Source organism: Bos mutus, chromosome 3, assembly GCF_027580195.1.
Source record: "Bos mutus isolate GX-2022 chromosome 3, NWIPB_WYAK_1.1, whole genome shotgun sequence".
Classification (NCBI taxonomy): Eukaryota; Metazoa; Chordata; class Mammalia; order Artiodactyla; family Bovidae; genus Bos; species Bos mutus.
The window spans coordinates 7,069,053-7,087,533 of record NC_091619.1 but is presented as its reverse complement, the minus strand read 5'-3'; the positions used below and the strand labels follow the sequence as shown (position 1 = coordinate 7,087,533).

Here is an 18,481-nt window from a genome sequence, read left to right as displayed (position 1 = left end):
TTTGGCCACCTCATGCAAAGAGTTGACTCATTGGAAAAGATTCTGATGCTGGGAGGGATTGGGGGCAGGAGGAGAAGGGGACGACAGAGGATGAGATGGCTGGATGGCATCACTGACTCGATGGATATGAGTCTGAGTGAACTCCGGAGTTGGTGATGGACAGGGAGGCCTGGCGTGCTGCGATTCATGGGGTCGCAAAGAGTCGGACACAACTGAGCAACTGAACTGAACTGAACAGAAGAAAATCTATTAAAAATTCCAACATATGGAGGCTGAACAACATGCTGCTGAATAACCAACAAATCACAGAAGAAATCAAAAAGGAAATCAAAATTTGCATAGAAACGAATGAAATTGAAAACACAGCAACCCCAAATCTGTAGGACACTGTAAAAGCAGTGCTAAGGGGAAGGTTCATAGCAATACAGGCATACCTCAAGAAACAAGAAAAAAAAGTCAAATAAATAACCTAACTCTACACCTAAAGCAACTAGAAAAGGAATAAATGAAGAACCCCAGTGTTAGTAGAAGGAAAGAAATCTTAAAAATTAGGGCAAAAATAAATGCAAAAGAAACAAGAGACCATAGCAAAAATCAACAAAGCCAAAAGCTGGTTCGTTGAGAAGATAAATAAAATTGACAAACCATTAGCCAGACTCATTAAGAAACAAAGGGAAAAAAATCAAATCAATAAAATTAGAAATGAAAATGGAGAGATCACAACAGACAACACAGAAATACAAAGGATCATAAGAGACTACTATAAGCAACTATATGCCAATAAAATGGACAAACTGGAAAAAATGGACAAATTCTTAGAAAAGTACAACTTTCCAAAACTGAACCAGGAAGAAATAGAAAATCTTAACAGACCCATCACAAGCACAGAAATTGAAACTGTAATCAGAAATCTTCCAGCAAACAAAAGCCCAGGACCAGACAGCTTCACTGCTAAACTCTACAAAAAATTTAGAGAAGAGCTAACACCTATCCTACTCAAACTCTTGCAGAAAATTGCAGAGGAAGGTAAACTTCCAAACTCATTCTATGCAGCCACCATCACCCTAATACCAAAACCAGACAAAGATACCACAAAAAGAAAAAAAAAGAAAACTACAGGCCAATATCACTGATGAACATAGATGCAAAAATCCGTAACAAAATTCTAGCAAACAGAATCCAACAACACATTAAAAAGATCATACATCATGACCAAGTGGGCTTTATCCCAGGGATGCAAGGATCCTTCAATATCCACAAATCAGTCAATGTAATACACCACATTAACAAATTGAAAAATAAAAACCATATGATTATCTCAACAGATGCAGAGAAAGCCTTTGACAAAATTCAACATCCATTTATGATAAAAACCCTCCAGAAAGCAGGAATAGAAGGAACATACCTCAGCATAATAAAAGCTATATATGACAAACCCACAGCAAACATTATCCTCAATGGTGAAAAATTGAAAGCATTTCCTCTAAAGTCAGGAACAAGACAAGGGTGCCCACTCTCACCACTACTATCCAACATAGTTTTGGAAGTTTTGGCCACAGCAATCAGAGCAGAAAAAGAAATAAAAGGAATCTATATTGGAAAAGAAGAAGTAAAACTCTCACTGTTTGCAGATGACATGATCCTCTACACAGAGAACCCTAAAGACTCCACTAGAAAATTACTAGAGCTAATCAATGAATATAGTAAAGTTGCAGGATATAAAATCAACCACAGAAATCCCTTGCATTCCTATACACTAATAATGAGAAAATAGAGAAATTAAGGAAACAATGCCATTCACCATTGCAATGAAAACAATAAAACACTTAGGAATATGTATACCTAAACAAACAAAAGACCTATATATAGAAAACTATAAAACACTGGTGAAAGAAATCAAAAAGGACACAAATAGATGGAGAAATATACCATGTTCATGGATTGGAAGAACCAATATAGTGAAAATGAGTATACTACCCAAAGCAATCTATAGATTCAATGCAATCCCTATCAAGCTACCAATGGTATTTTTCACAGAGCTAGAACAAATAATTTCACAATTTGTATGGAAATACAAAAAAACCTTGAATAGCCAAAGCAATCTTGAAAAAGAAGAATGGAACTGGAGGAATCAACCTGCCTGACTTCAGGCTTTACTACAAAGCCACAGTCATCAAGACAGTATGGTACTGGCACAAAGACAGAAATATAGATCAGTGAAACAAAATAGAAAGCCCGGAGATAAATCCATGTACCTATGGACACCTTATCTTTGACAAAGGGGGCAAGAATATATAATGGAGAAAAGACAATCCCTTTATCAAATGGTGCTGGGAAAACTGGTCAACCACTTGTAAAAGAATGAAACTAGAGCACTTTCTAACACCATCCACAAAAATAAACTCAAAATGGATTAAAGATCTAAACATAAGACCAGAAACTATAAAGCTCCTAGAGGAGAACATAGGCAAAACACTCTCCAACATATATCACAGCAGGATCCTCTATGACCCACCTCCCAGAATATTGGAAATAAAAGGAAAATTAAACAAATGGGACCTAATTAAAATTAAAAGCTTGTGAACAACAAAGGAAACTATAAGCAAGGTGAAGAGATAGCCTTCAGAATGGGAGAAAATAATAGCAAATGAAGCAATGGACAAATAATTAATCTCAAAAATATACAAGCAACTCCTGCAGATCAATTCCAGAAAAATAAATTACCCAATCAAAAAATGGGCCAAAGAACTAAACAGACATTTCTCCAAAGAAGACATACAGACGGTTAACAAACACGTGAAAAGATGCTTAACATCCCTCATTATCAGAGAAATGCAAATCAAAACCACAATGAGGTACCATTTCACACCAGTCAGAATGGCTGCGATCCAAAAGTCTACAAGCAATAAATGCTGGAGAGGGTGTGGAGAAAAGGGAATCCTCTTACACTCTTGGTGAGAATGCAAACTAATACAGCCACTATGGAGAACAGTGTGGAGATTCCTTAAAAAAACTGGAAATAGAACTTCAATATGACCCAACAATCCCACTGCTAGGCATACACACCAAGGAAACCAGAACTGAAAGAGACACGTGTACCCCAATGTTCATCATAGCACTGATTATAATAGGCAGGACATGGAAGCAACCTAGATGTCCATCAGCAGATGAATGGATAAGAAAGCAGTGGTACATATACACAATAGAGCATTACTCGGCCATTAAAAAGAATACATTTGAATCAGTTCTAATGAGGTGGATGAAACTGTAACCTATTATACAGAGTTAAGTAAGCCAGAAAGAGAAACACCAATACAGTATACTAATGCATATATATGGAATTTAGAAAGATGGTAACTACAGCCCTGTATGTGAGATAGCAAAAGGGACACAGATGTATTGAATCGTCTTTTGGACTCTGTGGGAGAGGGCAAGGGTGGGATGATTTGGGAGAATGGCATTGAAACATGTATATTATCATATGTGAAATGAATCGCCAGTCCAGGTTCGATGCATGATACAGAGTGCTTGGGGCTGGTGCACTGGGATGACCTAGAGAGATGGGATGGGGAGAGAGGTGGGAGGAGGGTTCAGGATGGGGAACACACGTACACCTGTGGTGGATTCATGTCAATGTATGGCAAAACCAATACAATATTGTAAAGTAATTAGCCTCCAATTAAAATAAATAAATTTATATTAAAAAATTAAACTGTAATACATAAAAAAAGACTTTCAGACTCTCCAGAATAAAATAAGAACTCAAACACTGAGAGGGATCAGCATGTTCCATAGAAAATTGGCATAGAAAGATGAACTCTGAGACATAAAGTAAAAATATTCAAGGGCTCTGGAAAGAAAAGATGAAATAAATTATAGAGGCAAGAGAATTAGATTATCAGATTTCTCAAAAAGCAACATAAAAAGCAGGATAAAATGGAGCAGTATTTTCAAGGAACTTAAGGGGGGGAAATGTGTGAACCAAGAAAATTATATCTGGTGAATCTGCCACTCAAGTTTTAAGATTATAGAACAGTTTTGCATGTTCCTGAACTCAGGAAGTACTTAGTGAGGGTCCCTTCCCTATGAGCCTTCTACAGGATGAGCTTCTTTCAATCAAAAGATCATTGGAGAAATGTCCCAGGGTGAGGACTCATCTCTTATTTATACTAAGACCCTAAGGGCTAATGTAATTGTATAGGGAGTACTGAATTTGGAAAATTATCATTGTGTAACCAACATGGTAAATATTGGGTTAAGCAAGAATCAATGAAATCTCAGAGAATTTTGCTATGAATTTTGCTGTAAATAATTTATTTAATTACTTAATGTTAAAGAATATTACAGAAATTAAATTTATTATTAAAAACATTCCAACAAAAAACCTCCAGGTTAAGATGACTTCATTCTGAGTTTCATCAAACAATTTAGAGATAAATATTAAGCCTATGCAACCAATTTCAGAAAACATAGAAAGGGATATGCTTGTCAACCCACTGTTTAAGACCAACATTCAAAAGACAATACAATAAAATAAACTACAGAAAACTACAAGATCATGTCGTATGCAGAAAAAGCACTTGATCACCATTATGAGATATTACTACACACTTTATAAATGGCTAAAGTTTAAAACCTGGCATATCAAGTGCTGATGAAGAGGTAGAGCAACTGGAAGTCTCATATATTGCTAACTGGAATGTAAAAATTTACAACCACTTTATGAAATAATGTATCAGTTTCTTATGAAGGTACACAAACACTTACCATATGACACGGAAATTCCTCTGTTATGTATATAGCCAAGAAAAGTAAAAATATTTGTCCACAGAAAAACTTGATCATGAATATTTATAAGCAGCTTTATTCACAGTAGCTGTAAATTGGAAACAACTGAAATGCCCATCAACAGTTGAATGGATGAAAAAATTTTGGTATACAATAGAGCTGTTTAGTCCGACTGTTTTGCGACCCTGTGGACTCTAGTCTGGCAGATTCCTCTGTCCATGGGATTTCCCAGGCAATAATACTGGAGTGGGTTGTTATTTCCTTCTCCAGGGGATCTTCCTGACCCAAGGATAAAACCAGCATCTCCTGCATTGGCAGGTGTATTCTTCACTACTGAGCCACCACGGAAGCCAATCATATTGCAATTTCCATACAACAGAATACTACTCCACACTAAAAGCAATAACTACTTAAATAGCAACCACATGGATAAATTGCAAAAAAATAATATGTTAAGCATAAGGATGCATATCTATGATCTCATTTATGTAGAATTATAGACGAGGAAAAATTAATCTACAGTGACTGAAAGAAAAGCAGGAGTTCCCTGAGGCTAAGTATTGACTGCATACAGGCATGACAAGATACCCTGGAATATTGGAAATGTTCTATATAATGAGGTGTGGTTACATGAGTACAAATACTTGTCAAACTCCTTGAACTGCAAACTTAGAGTGGGAATATTTTATTATATGCAAAATATGCTTAATAACATTGATTAAAAATCCTGCTTGTCCTTAAAAATCATGCTGAAATATTACCTTTTCCATGAACCCTCCCCAGTCTCCAAACTCACAGGAAGTCCCTCTTCCTGCTCCTCCCACAGCCCATCATCAATACCTATCTTATAGCTCTCCATAAGTCTGCTTTACACTACAGATGACGATGTGTGTGCTCCTCTCTCCCACTTGAGTTTACATCCCCTGTTTATCCCTTAAAAATCTTCCATCTGAAATCATTCTTGCTAACGTCAATAACTGCCAAGTGCAACAGTCATGGTGCAGTTCTTATCATAGTTAATTTCTTCCTGGCAACCAATGCTTTTGAGCACTTGTTTTTCCTCAAACTATCCGACTTACTTGTATGTTATTACATTCTCCTTAGTTTCATATTATGGTTCCTTTTTCAACTTACCTTTAAACAATGATGTCCCCTAGGATTTTCCTCTTGATCTTTTCTCACTGACAATCTTCCCAGAAAACACTTTTCTGCCCAACAATTTCTACCACCGCTATACTGATAACTCCAAAATATATTTTTTACTTTGAGTTCTTTTAAATAAAAATCATTGTAGACTGTGACTGCAGCCATGAAATTAAAAGACACTTGCTCCTTGGAAAGAAAGCTGTGATAAACCTAGACAGTGTATTAAAAAGTAGACACATCATTTTGCAAACAAAGGTCTGTATAGTCAAAATTATGTTTTTTTCAGTAGTCATGTACAGATGTGAGAGCTGGACCATAAAGACTAGGTGCCAAAGAATTAATGCTTTTGAATCGTGGTGCTGGAGAAGACTGTTGAGATTCACCTGGACTGCAAGATCAAACCAGTCAGTGTAGGAAACCAACCCTGACCATTCACTGGAAGAACTGAGGCTAAAGTTGGACCTCTAAAACTTTGGCCACCTGATGTGAAGAGCTGACTCATTGGAAAAGACCATGATATTGGGAAATATTGAAGGCAAAAAGAGAAGGGGGCAGCAGAGGATTGGATGGTTAGATAGCATCACCAACTCAATGGACATGAGTTTGAGCAAACTTGAGGAGACAGTGGAGGACAAAGGAGCCTGATGTGCTGCAGTCCATACGGTTGCAGAGAGTTTGACATGACTTCATGACTGAACAATAACAAAACTCATTTACTTACCTGCATTTTGAATATCATATTCATTCAAATTATTCTTTTCCAGAAATGACCTCATTTTTTAAACTCTCAAATGTATTCCTCCTTTTGTGTTCTCTCTCCTAATAGGAAACTACATAAACCAAGTCACTTTAAATTACATCTAGAGATTATCCTAGACTTCTGGTTATCCCTGCCTATTTAACTGATCATTAAGTCAGACACAACTGGGCAACTGAACAATAGCAACAAGTCCTTTTTGCTCTATTTTGTGATAGTTTTAAAATCATTTAGTTGTTCTCGTCTCTGATTTAATTCAAAATCATATGACTATACAATGAAGCTTTCTATTACATCTCAGGTTTAAGAATAGGAATATACTAAATTCAGTGTGGGTTCTGTTGATTTTTAAGGTAAATGAACAACAGTCAACAGGAAATGTTCATTGAGGAGTTGGATTCATGAGCTCAAATACCAGTGAAGGGAACAAACTTGAGATGAAAGTACAGATTTGGGAGTGCTTAGAATGTAAGTAGTGGTTATTTTCACAAGAGTATGAGCATCCAGCAATGGGTCAAAGTTAGAAGCCTGACACCCTCTATTTCCTTCTGGGAAGAAATGCTGCCTGTGAAGGCAGGGAATTTACAAAGAAAACTGAAGTCTTGAAAGAACTTCTTTGGAAGATGGGAAGGGAAGTGGACAAGGAAAGTGTGGCATGGTTCTTGAGCAGCCCTGAGAAGGAGGCAAGAGAACAAGGGGTGAGGGATGTCTAGGGTCCCAACCAAAAGATCCCATGGTGTCCTAGAATAGTGCCTATCCCAGATTACTAGTGAGGAGAAGTTAGGCAGGGGAAGGGATCCTGACAGACTCAGAGAACAGGGGGAGTCAAGGGATTAGAGATCACATCTAGAGCACAGCAAAGATGTATAGTGTAAATAACAGAAAAACCTAAGGAAGGACAGAGATTAGGTCAGAAAACAGAAGATTACAGGGGTGCTGAAGGGGAACAGATGTAAGGAACATTAAAATCAAACATGGCAAGGAATTATATTGGGGCACTGGATGTGATGTCAACAAAGACACTGAATCTCTCCAATATTTTAGGTGTCTTGTGGGGTAACCAGGAAGGCTTTAGCCAGATATCAAAGTCCTCTACGGAGATAGCAAAATGACAAGAAGTATACAGTCACCCATAATACCAAAGAGTGCTAGTTTAAGTGAATTATAAGTTTTAGGAAATATAATGTGGCTAGAGACTCAGAAACTTCACTCTGGAGTCTGGAGTGGGAAATGGGATGGGAAGATGGAGTGGGAATGAGATGCTACCAGTTCTTGTCGCCTTGAATTAACAGAGGGCAAAACTCTGGGGTAAAAAAAAAAAAAATTAAAGTCTGTATCTTGTGTGTTTAGGGGTTGAAAGGCCTCTAAACATTTTTTTTCAAATTAGTTCTGATTTTAAGCCCTGGAAATTTAGAAACTATTTTACTCATGGAGGATGGTGGTATAAGGGAGGGGGGATATTTTTTCTCTTTCTCTTGAAAATGAAACACTTCTTGGTAGGAAGTCTCTGGAGAAAGAGCTGACTCATAGCTCTGCTTGTGACAAAACCTTACCGTGGTGCTGCTTCTCGGGTCACAGAGAGCTTGGACTTCCTGCCAGTCAAGCAGGTCGAAGCTGGCTAGAGAAGAATACAATTAGTGTCTCTTCCTGAAAGACCCACTGGCTCATCCTGGAAGACACTTTGCTTTTGTGACCTTTTTCAGCTTCTAGTTTTAGATTTCTTATAGAAGCTAAAGGAAAAGGCATTTGGGCTGCATTTTTGTTTAGGTAAACTTGTTTTAGCCGATTTTTCCTCTCTCCAATATTTTTTTTTCCCCTTTTGATCCTAAGTGGACATCATGTAAAGGGATAGTATCTTTAAAGACTATTACTATGAGACATACCCGCTCCCCCCACCCCTGCAAAGAAAAAGTCATATATGTTTGTGAGGTGTATAGAGGCTGCAAAATACAGACAAAAAACACAGGCAGAGAGAAGACAGACTACGAAGAGAGCTTCTAGAAATCACAAAAGGCAAAAAGGCTCTGCCAAAATCCACAGAAATTTTAAAATAACAGGTATTCCCATTTAAAAAATGAACTTGTCAGTCTAAATAAATTACACACATTCAATGACAAAACCTAAAATATAAAGAACAAGTGGGGGAAAAAATAATGAGGGATGAGATTTTCCCAGCTTTCTAAGAGTAACTTTGCCTTCCCAGGAGAGAGAGCTATTTTGCTGACTCACTAGTTAAGATGGTAGGAGAAATGTGTCAATAGACCTAGAGAAGAATTACTAGCCTCAATTCTAATCATGTCCAAAAAAATTAAAGAGTCAGTGTAGTTGAGTAGAAGGATTTGGAAGTAGAAATACCATCTCTAACCCAAGATTTTCTAGGCAAACCCTGGGATCTCCACTCTCATACAGGGACTTTTCCCCACTAAGTTTGGTTGCAGATCATTCTGGTGACCATCCATAATGGAGAGATGCTTTTCTTCTGCATCATAGCTAGTGCCTTAAGTTTCAAAAAGCTGTATCCTTGATAACTGGGTCAGGAACTCTGCTGCACATTAGACAGATACAAATACTCAGCAAACCCTATGAATATTTACCATTTAGTGGGGTTATGGCACTGCATCTAACAGCCAACTAGCTGCTGTTGATGACACCAAAGAACATAAATGTGATCCCTTACATTCTAAGACAGGAGAAAAGACATATGCAAGAGAGATTTTAAAAGGGCGATGGCCTTTCCATGTGGCGGCAGCCATCAGGTGAGCTCAGATGGACACTTACAGACACCTCCAGGAACTAGGGAGGAAGAAGCAGTGGACATGGTGCCCTCAGGGTATGTTGCTGGCAGTACTGCCAGCTCTCCATCCTGTACTGCACTGCCCCCAGCCCCCGCACCCCACCCAGCCAACAGGCACACAGGCTGAGATACAAGGCCAAGCAAGGTCATGTCATATATTGGATTCCTGTGCACCATAGTGGCTGCAAATGCTCAGTTTCTAAGGGTACCACCTATGCAAGCCTGTCCACCATGGGGTCAACCAGCTCAAATTTGCTCAAAGCCTTCAGTCTGTTGCCAAGGAGCAAGCTGGATGCCACTGCAGGGCCTGTGGGATCTTCCTGTGTTAGGGATGATTCTGTGTATGAATCTTCGAGGTTATTCCCATTGATCCACTCCATAAAGTTGTCATCAGAAACCCTGACACCCCGTGGATCACCAAACCAGTCCACAAGCATAGGCTGACATCACCAGGCAGAAAGAGCCCTGGTGTTGGAAAGGGTCACTTGTCCCTGCACAAAACTGGTTGTTCTTCCTGGACAGCCTGGAGACAACGTAATACCCTCCAGCCCAAGCTCCACCGCTACTGCTAATACAAGTAACGTTTATAAAATTCTTACCTAATAAACTGTTTAGGACATTCAAAAAAAAGGCAACAAACACAAGCCAAGTCAAATGAGAGATGCTTACAGTAAGTAAAAGACAGAGGTGGTAGTGAGCTCAAGCACTCAGAAAACTTCTTTTGTGAGGTCACCTCAGTGAGAAATGGTGCATAGGTTTTGAAGGTTGAAGTGTCACCAGCAGATCGTTGTTTTAGAATATTACTCCAGCAACATTTATTACAGATGGATTTAAGGAGAAAAGAGGACAAGGAGACGAGTGATTTATCAACAATGATACAAATTAATGTGGTGGAAGCGAGGATGAAGAGAAATAGATGCATTTAAGTCATAGTAAGATCTGTCAGAAATTAGTGACTGATCGGAGGAGAGGGTTGCCAAAAAGTTTAGAATAACACATAAGATTTTTTGACTTAAAAACACTGTTTAGAGTCACTCGGATAGGGAGTGCATTTGAAGAGACAGACTTCTGTGCTGGTATTACCTAAAATGCATGCATAGTATAAAATGTCCTTGCTTGGGCTCCACTTCTCCTTTCTCTTTCTTTCCTCCTTTATTTCAGGAGTCTTAAATAGTTTCATTGCCCAACTTTATTTAAATATTTTTGTGGCCAAATTTGTTGCCCTGTTGCCTTTCCTTTGGCACTTCTGAAAGCCTTAGGGAAGCTAATTGAAGTGTGACCAGTTCATAACAAAGAGATTCCAAAGTTCATTTTATGGGAATCTCTCCAGTCTTCCATTCCTAACTCTCCCAACTTTTCTAATTAAAAAGACTAAAAGAGGGACTTCCCTGGTGATCCAGCGGCTAAGATTTCATGCTCCCAATGCAGGGGGCCTGGGTTTGACCCCTGATCAGGGAACTAGATTCCACATGCCACAACTGTTTGCACGCCACAACTAAAACCCAATGCAGTCTAATTAATTAATTTTTTTTAAAAGGACAAAAAGAGATTGAGACAGACAAGACAGACTTTCAAATGTCTTCACAAACTAGTCAGGTTTTCAAAAATGCTTTTGGACCTACTCATCTTTACCTGTATCTAAGGGATATTGTACAAGAAGTCCATGAAGACCGGTCTCCAGGTCAGGACTGAGGCTTTCAATTGCATTTACTGCTTAATTTTTTTTTTTTTCTGTAAAGATTTCCAATTTTCTGAAAATTTGAGCTCTCAGCTGGAAATCTCTTAGGCCTCTGAGTCAGGCCTGAGCCTGAGAGATGTGAACGCATTTATATGGCTGGATTAGGCAGATCATTTCTAGCCTCATTTGGCCTAGACAAGAAACCAGCTTTCCCCCAGTTGCAGGTTCTCCCAGGAAAAAGGCTCCATCACCACTGTCTATTCTACTTTGAGTCTGGAATTGATGGAGCAACCAATGTTTCATGCAAGAGAGAAAGGGGAATTTGCACATGTCAACATCGTGTTGGCAGCAAAATGCCACCCCTGGTAAATGTCTAGAGACCCAGCAGCATAAGCGTGTATCTGCCAAGATAAGGATCGGTGGAGAGAACCTAGGGCCCAGGTAAACGTCCCAACCGAAGTGTTGCTAGTCAGCACTGATAGACGCAAGACCTAGATACGTCACTCAGAGCCTGTCTCTCTGTTCTCCTGTGGCATTCAACCGAAGACAGTTGGTGTATGTTGGCTTTTCCCCACAACAGGGAAGTACTTTATGTCCCAGTCAGAAGTATTCTCAGAGTTCAAAAGTACTTTTTACTAAATGGTTGCTGCAAAGGTCAAACCCGTCTGTATACAATAATCTCTGCTAGTGAAGTCTTTCTTTTGGAATCTTTAGATCTAGGCTCCTAACCATTAGGGTTTGAACAGTTATTCCCGTATTTCCCAGTGTGGGACCCCGAGGAATGAAGCCAATGGCACGCTTCTGTAAAACGGGGCCACCCTGAAACAAGTTGGTAACAGCGGCGGCAACAGTGGCAGGAGCAAGCCGGAGTTGAATTCCATTTAAATAAAATGCCAAAAGGCAGTCAGTGAAAGTGACATTTATGGTGTTACTACAAATGCATTCAGTGGGAAAGCTCAGTAGCAGAAGCAAGGGGGAAAAAAAACAAGCTGTAGTGAAAACTGCCATCTGTATATTGTGCCCCGTTTTTAATATTCTGTATTCTCATAAAAAGTGTTGTTTCTGTCACTATTCAATCTCACAAACTCACACAGAACACTGTTAAAAGTCAGCAGTGTGTGAAATGGTATTTTAAAATAAATGAAACCCGCTCGCAGAGCTGCGGAGGAATATTGCAATGCTGGGCGCTGACAGACAGGCACTGAAAAGTAACAACCGTTATCATCTTAAAGCAAAGCGGATTAAATAAAAACCCACAGCCAGTGGTGCATTACCAAGTCTGATATTGACACAGCTGCTGTGGTGGTTATTTTTCATTGTCTCATCAAGACAAAGCATCATGGGATATCAATCTTCCCTCTGTCAGGCCATGCCTAGTATAAAGTTTTTCGTTTACATTTTCATTATACCCCTTTTATCTCCGGTGCCAGCAATTTTTTTTTTTTTTTTTCTTAACTGTGGGATCAAATGACCTGCGGGGCGGTGTTGGGCTATTAGCTTCTGGCCGGAAGAGCTCCCTCCTGGGGCAAAGGGTAGTTGAGCCCTCTTCCCCTCCCCCATCACCTCTGAGCATCTCTCAATGGTCTAAGATGGCCATTATCCTCATGTGCTGTCGGATGATTAGAAACAGGAATACTCATGTGTTTGTGTGGTGGAGAGAAAAATACAGAGCAACCAGGAAAGAGATAATGACTATGAGAATTAGAAGAGAATTTGAGAGTACTGTTTTACCTCTTTCCCTTTTCACTGGAGAGGGACGGTTGGAAAATACACAACTCTTGAGAATGCTTCAACTGAAAAGCCGGATTATAGCTTAACTTTTCTACACCACTGTTTCATTTTCTGGACTGGCTCACTCTTCCTAGAATTGGCTTTCAATGGAGAAGCTGACTTATCTGTAGAAAAATATATTTTAATTTGACTCACAGAAAACAGTATCTTTGAAAAAAACTCAGTCTTCCTTGGGAGGTAGGAGGAATTGATAGTTTTCTGTACATTTCTTCCCCTACTATTATGTCACCTGCTTTGGAAGTTTATTAATGCAATTTCTTTAGGAGAGAAAATTCAGTTATGAAATACAGTATTTTGATCTCCTGTCTGTAAACCATTAGCCCCAATGACAAGGAAACATGACCACCAAGTTCTCTTAGCAAAAGTTAGAAACATTTGATTTTTTAAGACTGAGGTGAGTATAACAGGGAATAGAGCTCAGAGTCCCAAGGGGGTTCTGTCTCTTTGAGCATCTTCTATGTCCCCAACAGAAGGGTTGGAAATGAGTGAGTGCACTCAAATCATGATGCTCTACACCTTAACAATACAATGCTGTATGTTAATTATATCTCAGTAAAACTGGTGGAAGTAATGAATGAGAGGATGTGCTGAGGTTTTGTGAGATAGTCACAGAAAGGACTGCTCCCCAGGACTTCTCTGACAGTCCAGTGGTTAAAACTCCATGCTCCTAGTGCAGAGGACACAGGTTCAATCCCTGGCCAGGGAACTGGATCTTGCATGGCACAGCTAGGACCGGGCACAGCCAAATAAAGTAAATAAATATTTCTTAAAAAAAAAAAAAAAGAAAAGAAAGGACTTCTCCCCATAGGTGCCTTCCATGCCAACAAAAAGCAAGTCAGGTCAAAGGATTCTATGTAAGTTAAGGTAATGCTCACTGACTACTGAACAAATAACCTTGGTACTCAGCATCTCAGTGGTTTAATAAAAGTTTATTTCTTCCTCATGTCACAACCAATGAAGGCTGAGTTGTCCTCCTACAACTTCTGAAGCATGTGGCCTCCAAGATCATTGCTGAAAGAGAGTATCCAAGTGTCACATAGAAAGTTTTTAGGAGCAGGCACTAAAAGTTTTTAGGACTAGACAAGAGGGGGCATATTTATATCACTCTGGCCTCAGCCAACTTTAAGAAAGTCAGGGAATCTTGTAAGAGGCTACATATGTATTCTGCAAAGGGGTGCAGTGAACACAAGGAGGAAAGGGAAAGGTTGAAGGGACAGTGTGAAGTCACAGTGAGTAGGAAGAGCAGAACTATTGTTGCAATAAAGCATAAGGAGCAACTTCCACCTCATTCTGTTTAGCCATCCTGCCAAACTCAGTGACTATACCTCTCATTACCACTTCTGCCCATATCCCTGCCCTCCATCAGAAAACAGAGACTCCATAGAAATGTTCATAAAATTGTATTCTGGTTATCCATTGCCAGGTGATGACTCATCTAAAAGAATGACATAAAACAGTACAACTTTCAATTTTTTTCGTGAATCTGGAAATTGACTGGGCTCAGTAAGTGTTATAGATTGGATGTTTGTGTTCACTCCCCAAATTCATATGTTGAAACCTTAATCCCAATGTGATAATATTAGAAGGTGGGGCATTTGGGGGGGCGGGGGATTGGGTTATGAAGGTGGAGCCCCCGTAAATGTAATTAAGGCCCTCGTAAAAGAGACTGAAGAAAGCTCCATTGCTCCTTCCATCATGTTATGTGAGGTTACAGTGAGAAGATGACTATCTCTGAGGAAGTAGTGTTTTTAGCAGACACTGGATCTGTTGGAACAATAATCTTGGACTTTCCAGCCTCTAGAACTGTGAAAAATATATTTGTATTGTTTGTGGACTACCCAGTTGCTGCTGCTAAGTCACTTCAGTCGTGTCTGACTCTGTGTGACCCTATAGAGGGCAGCCTATCAGGCTTCCTGGTCCCTGGGATATTCTCCAGGCAAGAACACTGGAGATGGTTGCCATTTCCTTCTCCAATGGATGAAAGTGAAAAGTGAAAGTGAAGTCGCTCAGTCGTGTCTGACTCTTAGCGACCCCATGGACTGCAGCCCACCAGGCTCCTCCATCCATGGGATTTTCCAGGCAAGAGTACTGGAGTGGGGACTACCCAGTTGATGGTACTTTTTTTAAGGCAGCCCAAATGGACTAAGACAGTGAGGCCATTCTTCCTCAAGGTCTTCAGAGAGTTTGCAGTGGAATAGTGACTTCGGTGGATCCAAATATTTCTTTATTCACATGTCTGGTGCTTGGACTAGGAAGACTCAGAACAGCTGTGACTGGAATTTCTGGGGCTCCTTGAGCATCTCTCTGTACATGTAATTATTCTGTGTGCTCTCTCCACATTCTGGTCTCAGGGAAGGTGAACTTCTTACGTGGCAGCCAAAGGGTCTTAAAGAGAATCTCCCAAAAGAAACCACCAAGAGTTACGAGGCTTTTTCTACTCAAGTCTCAGAAGTCAAAAGGTGTGATTTCTGCCACAGCCATATCAGATTTCCTTTCTCTCCCAATTCAATGGGAAGAGACAAAGGCTTCCACAAACAGTTTTAAAACCATGACAAAATTGAAAGTTTTAAACTACCCATCTTGATGAAGATGAATGTTCAGAATAAACCCCTATCCTAGCAAATTCTTAAATTTTGAAAGTCAGTCTACCATGGGAATAGATCTAACATGGTATTTCTAACATAGAAGCAAAGATATGAGTGGCTATGAGGCACTGATTTTTTTCATCTTAGTCATCCAGTTTGGTTAAATTTGTTCTATTTTTACATTTGCAACAACAAAAATCCTTCAGGAACTGTTCTATTACAGGTTATCTCCTAGCTATCCATTCCCTCTGTAACATCTCTAAAGGTTCAAAATGGATTTTTTTCAGCCAAAACTTTTCATTAGAAAAAGTTCTTTTGAAGAACCTCAAAATGTGACAATGTCTATAATGACCTGGCTACCCATCCACCTCAGTAAAGAGAACTAAAGTTCTCTCTGTGAGAACTTTATCAGAATAGAAAGTTGGTAGGTGGCAGAATAGCAATGGGAAAACGTCAATGTCATCCTCACAACCAAAACCCTGACTTCCCTGTAGGTATAAAGATCAGAAGCCTGTACACATAGCCCCCAAATGTAGAAGGAAATCTGATACTTCCCCGTGAGTAAAATCAGTGTAGCTGTCTGAGAATTGCTATCTGTGTGCCAATGATGGCCCAGACACCCTCATGCCTTCTAAGCTCCAGCTTTATCCTCTAACTTCTCCCCTCTTAACCCCTGTTTAGAGCCCAGCTTCTGCTCTGGTGTACTGATTGCAGTACAGCTCCCCTTTGATATAGACAGCTGGCCTGAATTCCTGTGTCTCTTGTTGGTGGCTCTGAACTTCTGCTGCACTCTGAGTCCCAGCTGTCCACATCACAAATTTTGACTGACATTCTTCTGCACATAATCACAATACTACAAAGCATCCCAAAGAGTCTTTTAAGTGAGATTTCTGCTGCCATTGCAACAGGAATTGGACCTCTTTATGGAGCAGTGTTATGGCTACTTGGATATTGAGATGTGGACTAATGGCCACCTCAGGACTTCCTCCGTGGTACAGTGGATAAGAATCTGCTTGCCAATGCAGAGGACACAGGCCGAAACCTTGGTCTGGGAAGATTCCACATGCCATGGAGCAGCTAAGCCCATGTGCCATGACTGTTGAACCCTTGTGCTGCAACCGCTGAAGCCTGTGCTCCTAGAGTCCATGCACCACAAGAAGAGTAGCCTCTACTCGCTCCAACTAGAGAAGGCCCACGTGCAGCAATGAAGACCCAGCGCAACCTAAATAAATAAATAAACTTAAAAAAAATGACCAACCAAATTTCTTCCCCTGGTCCTGGCCTCTTAAGTTACCAGTTTACATTCCACTTTCTCCAGCATCACTGAGTTTTCAAGATGCTTAACAATGAGGTTGTGTGAATAATGATAGATAGGTGATAGATAGATAAATCTGAATTGCCCACTGTTTATTCCAACTACTTGCAGAATCTCCCTTCTCCCTTTATATCCTGAGTTTCACCTCATGGACAGCATTTAACTTAAAATTTGTGACCTCAGGAACGTGACCCAATTTGAATTTTCACCAACCTATGACATCACCAAATCAGTAAGATAGTAACTTCTATTCAGCATAGGGAAAAAAAGCATTCTCACTAATCACATGTTCTGACAATCAAAAGCTCACAACTGAGATAATCTACCTATTGTAAGATATACAGAACATAACAAAATATTTGGGGCATAAAATTTTTTCTGAACATAATTCACCACACTTTGATGATTCATAAGTGGCTTTAGAATCATACTATGAGGCCAGTGCATCATCTTTATGAGCCTCAGTTAACATGGAGCTATTTCTCTGATTGGGGAGTGATTATCAACAGAAGCTGTCCAGTTAATGGGGTGCTGGATAGTAAAGGGTATGGGAGGCACTGTAACGTAAGTGCCTCGAGAAAGCAGCGACAAGACAGTAATCAGAGTGCTCCATCCCTCTGTGGTTGCCATAGGTCTCACTGGGGTTTAAATGTCAAAACACAGCACTGATCTTCCTTCACCAGATACCACCTCCTTCCTTGAACAACTGATAGCTCACTTCCCATACTTTTCTCCTTGCATAGAAAAAAAAAAGGCTCAAAATCAGGTAATCATTTAAACCCTGATTTTCCTTTTCAGAAACCTCATAATAAAATTTCCACTTTACATCCAGGTTAAATGACTCAGCATCAGTCAGTAACCTATAATGTTATTATTCTACGGACGTTTCAGGTTTACCTATATCACGCTACTGATCCTTTTGTGGTTTAACGAGTGTTGCTATGTCTGTCTGTAAGCAAATGACCACCTTCAGTTTCCAGCTGAAGTCCCACCTGAACTATCTTGGCCCCTCATTTGTATCCTTCTGATTGGGGGCTGCTGGATCAAATGTTGAATTTGTGTGTTTCTCATATCTGTCAATCATATCTGACGGTCTCTAAGGACTAATTATAATTTCATAAAGTTGATGATTCATTTGTATAGAACTTAAAAACGCTGTAAGTGTCTCAGATTGACACTTAAAACAATGGTATGAGATAGGCAACGTCTGTACAATTAATCCTATATCACGAATAAGGAAACCAAGGCACAGAAAAGGTTTTCCCAGGATTCCCACAAAAGAGGAGGTTGAAACCTCAGACATATTGAATTATTTACTTAGAATTATGAAATCAAAGTTTTCATTCCAATCCCAAATAAAGGCAATGCCAAAGAATGCTCAAACTACCACACAATTGCACTCATCTCACACACTAGTAAAGTAATGCTCAAAATTCTCCAAGCCAGGCTTCAGCAATACGTGAACCCTGAACTTCCAGTTGTTCAATCTGGTTTTAGGAAAGGCAGAGGAACCAGAGACCAAATTGCCAACATCACTGGATCATTGAAAAAGCAAGAGAATTCCAGAAAAACATCTATTTCTGCTTTATTAACTATGCCAAAGCCTTTGACTGTGTGGATCACAATA

The 18,481-nt window shown here is 39.7% G+C and overlaps 1 pseudogene; it reads left to right on the top strand.

Annotated features, from left to right (window-relative positions):
- The first annotated feature begins 9,457 nt into the window (after positions 1–9,457).
- Positions 9,458–10,057, top strand: LOC138987293 (large ribosomal subunit protein eL15-like; annotated as a pseudogene).
- Positions 10,058–18,481: the final 8,424 nt, after the last annotated feature.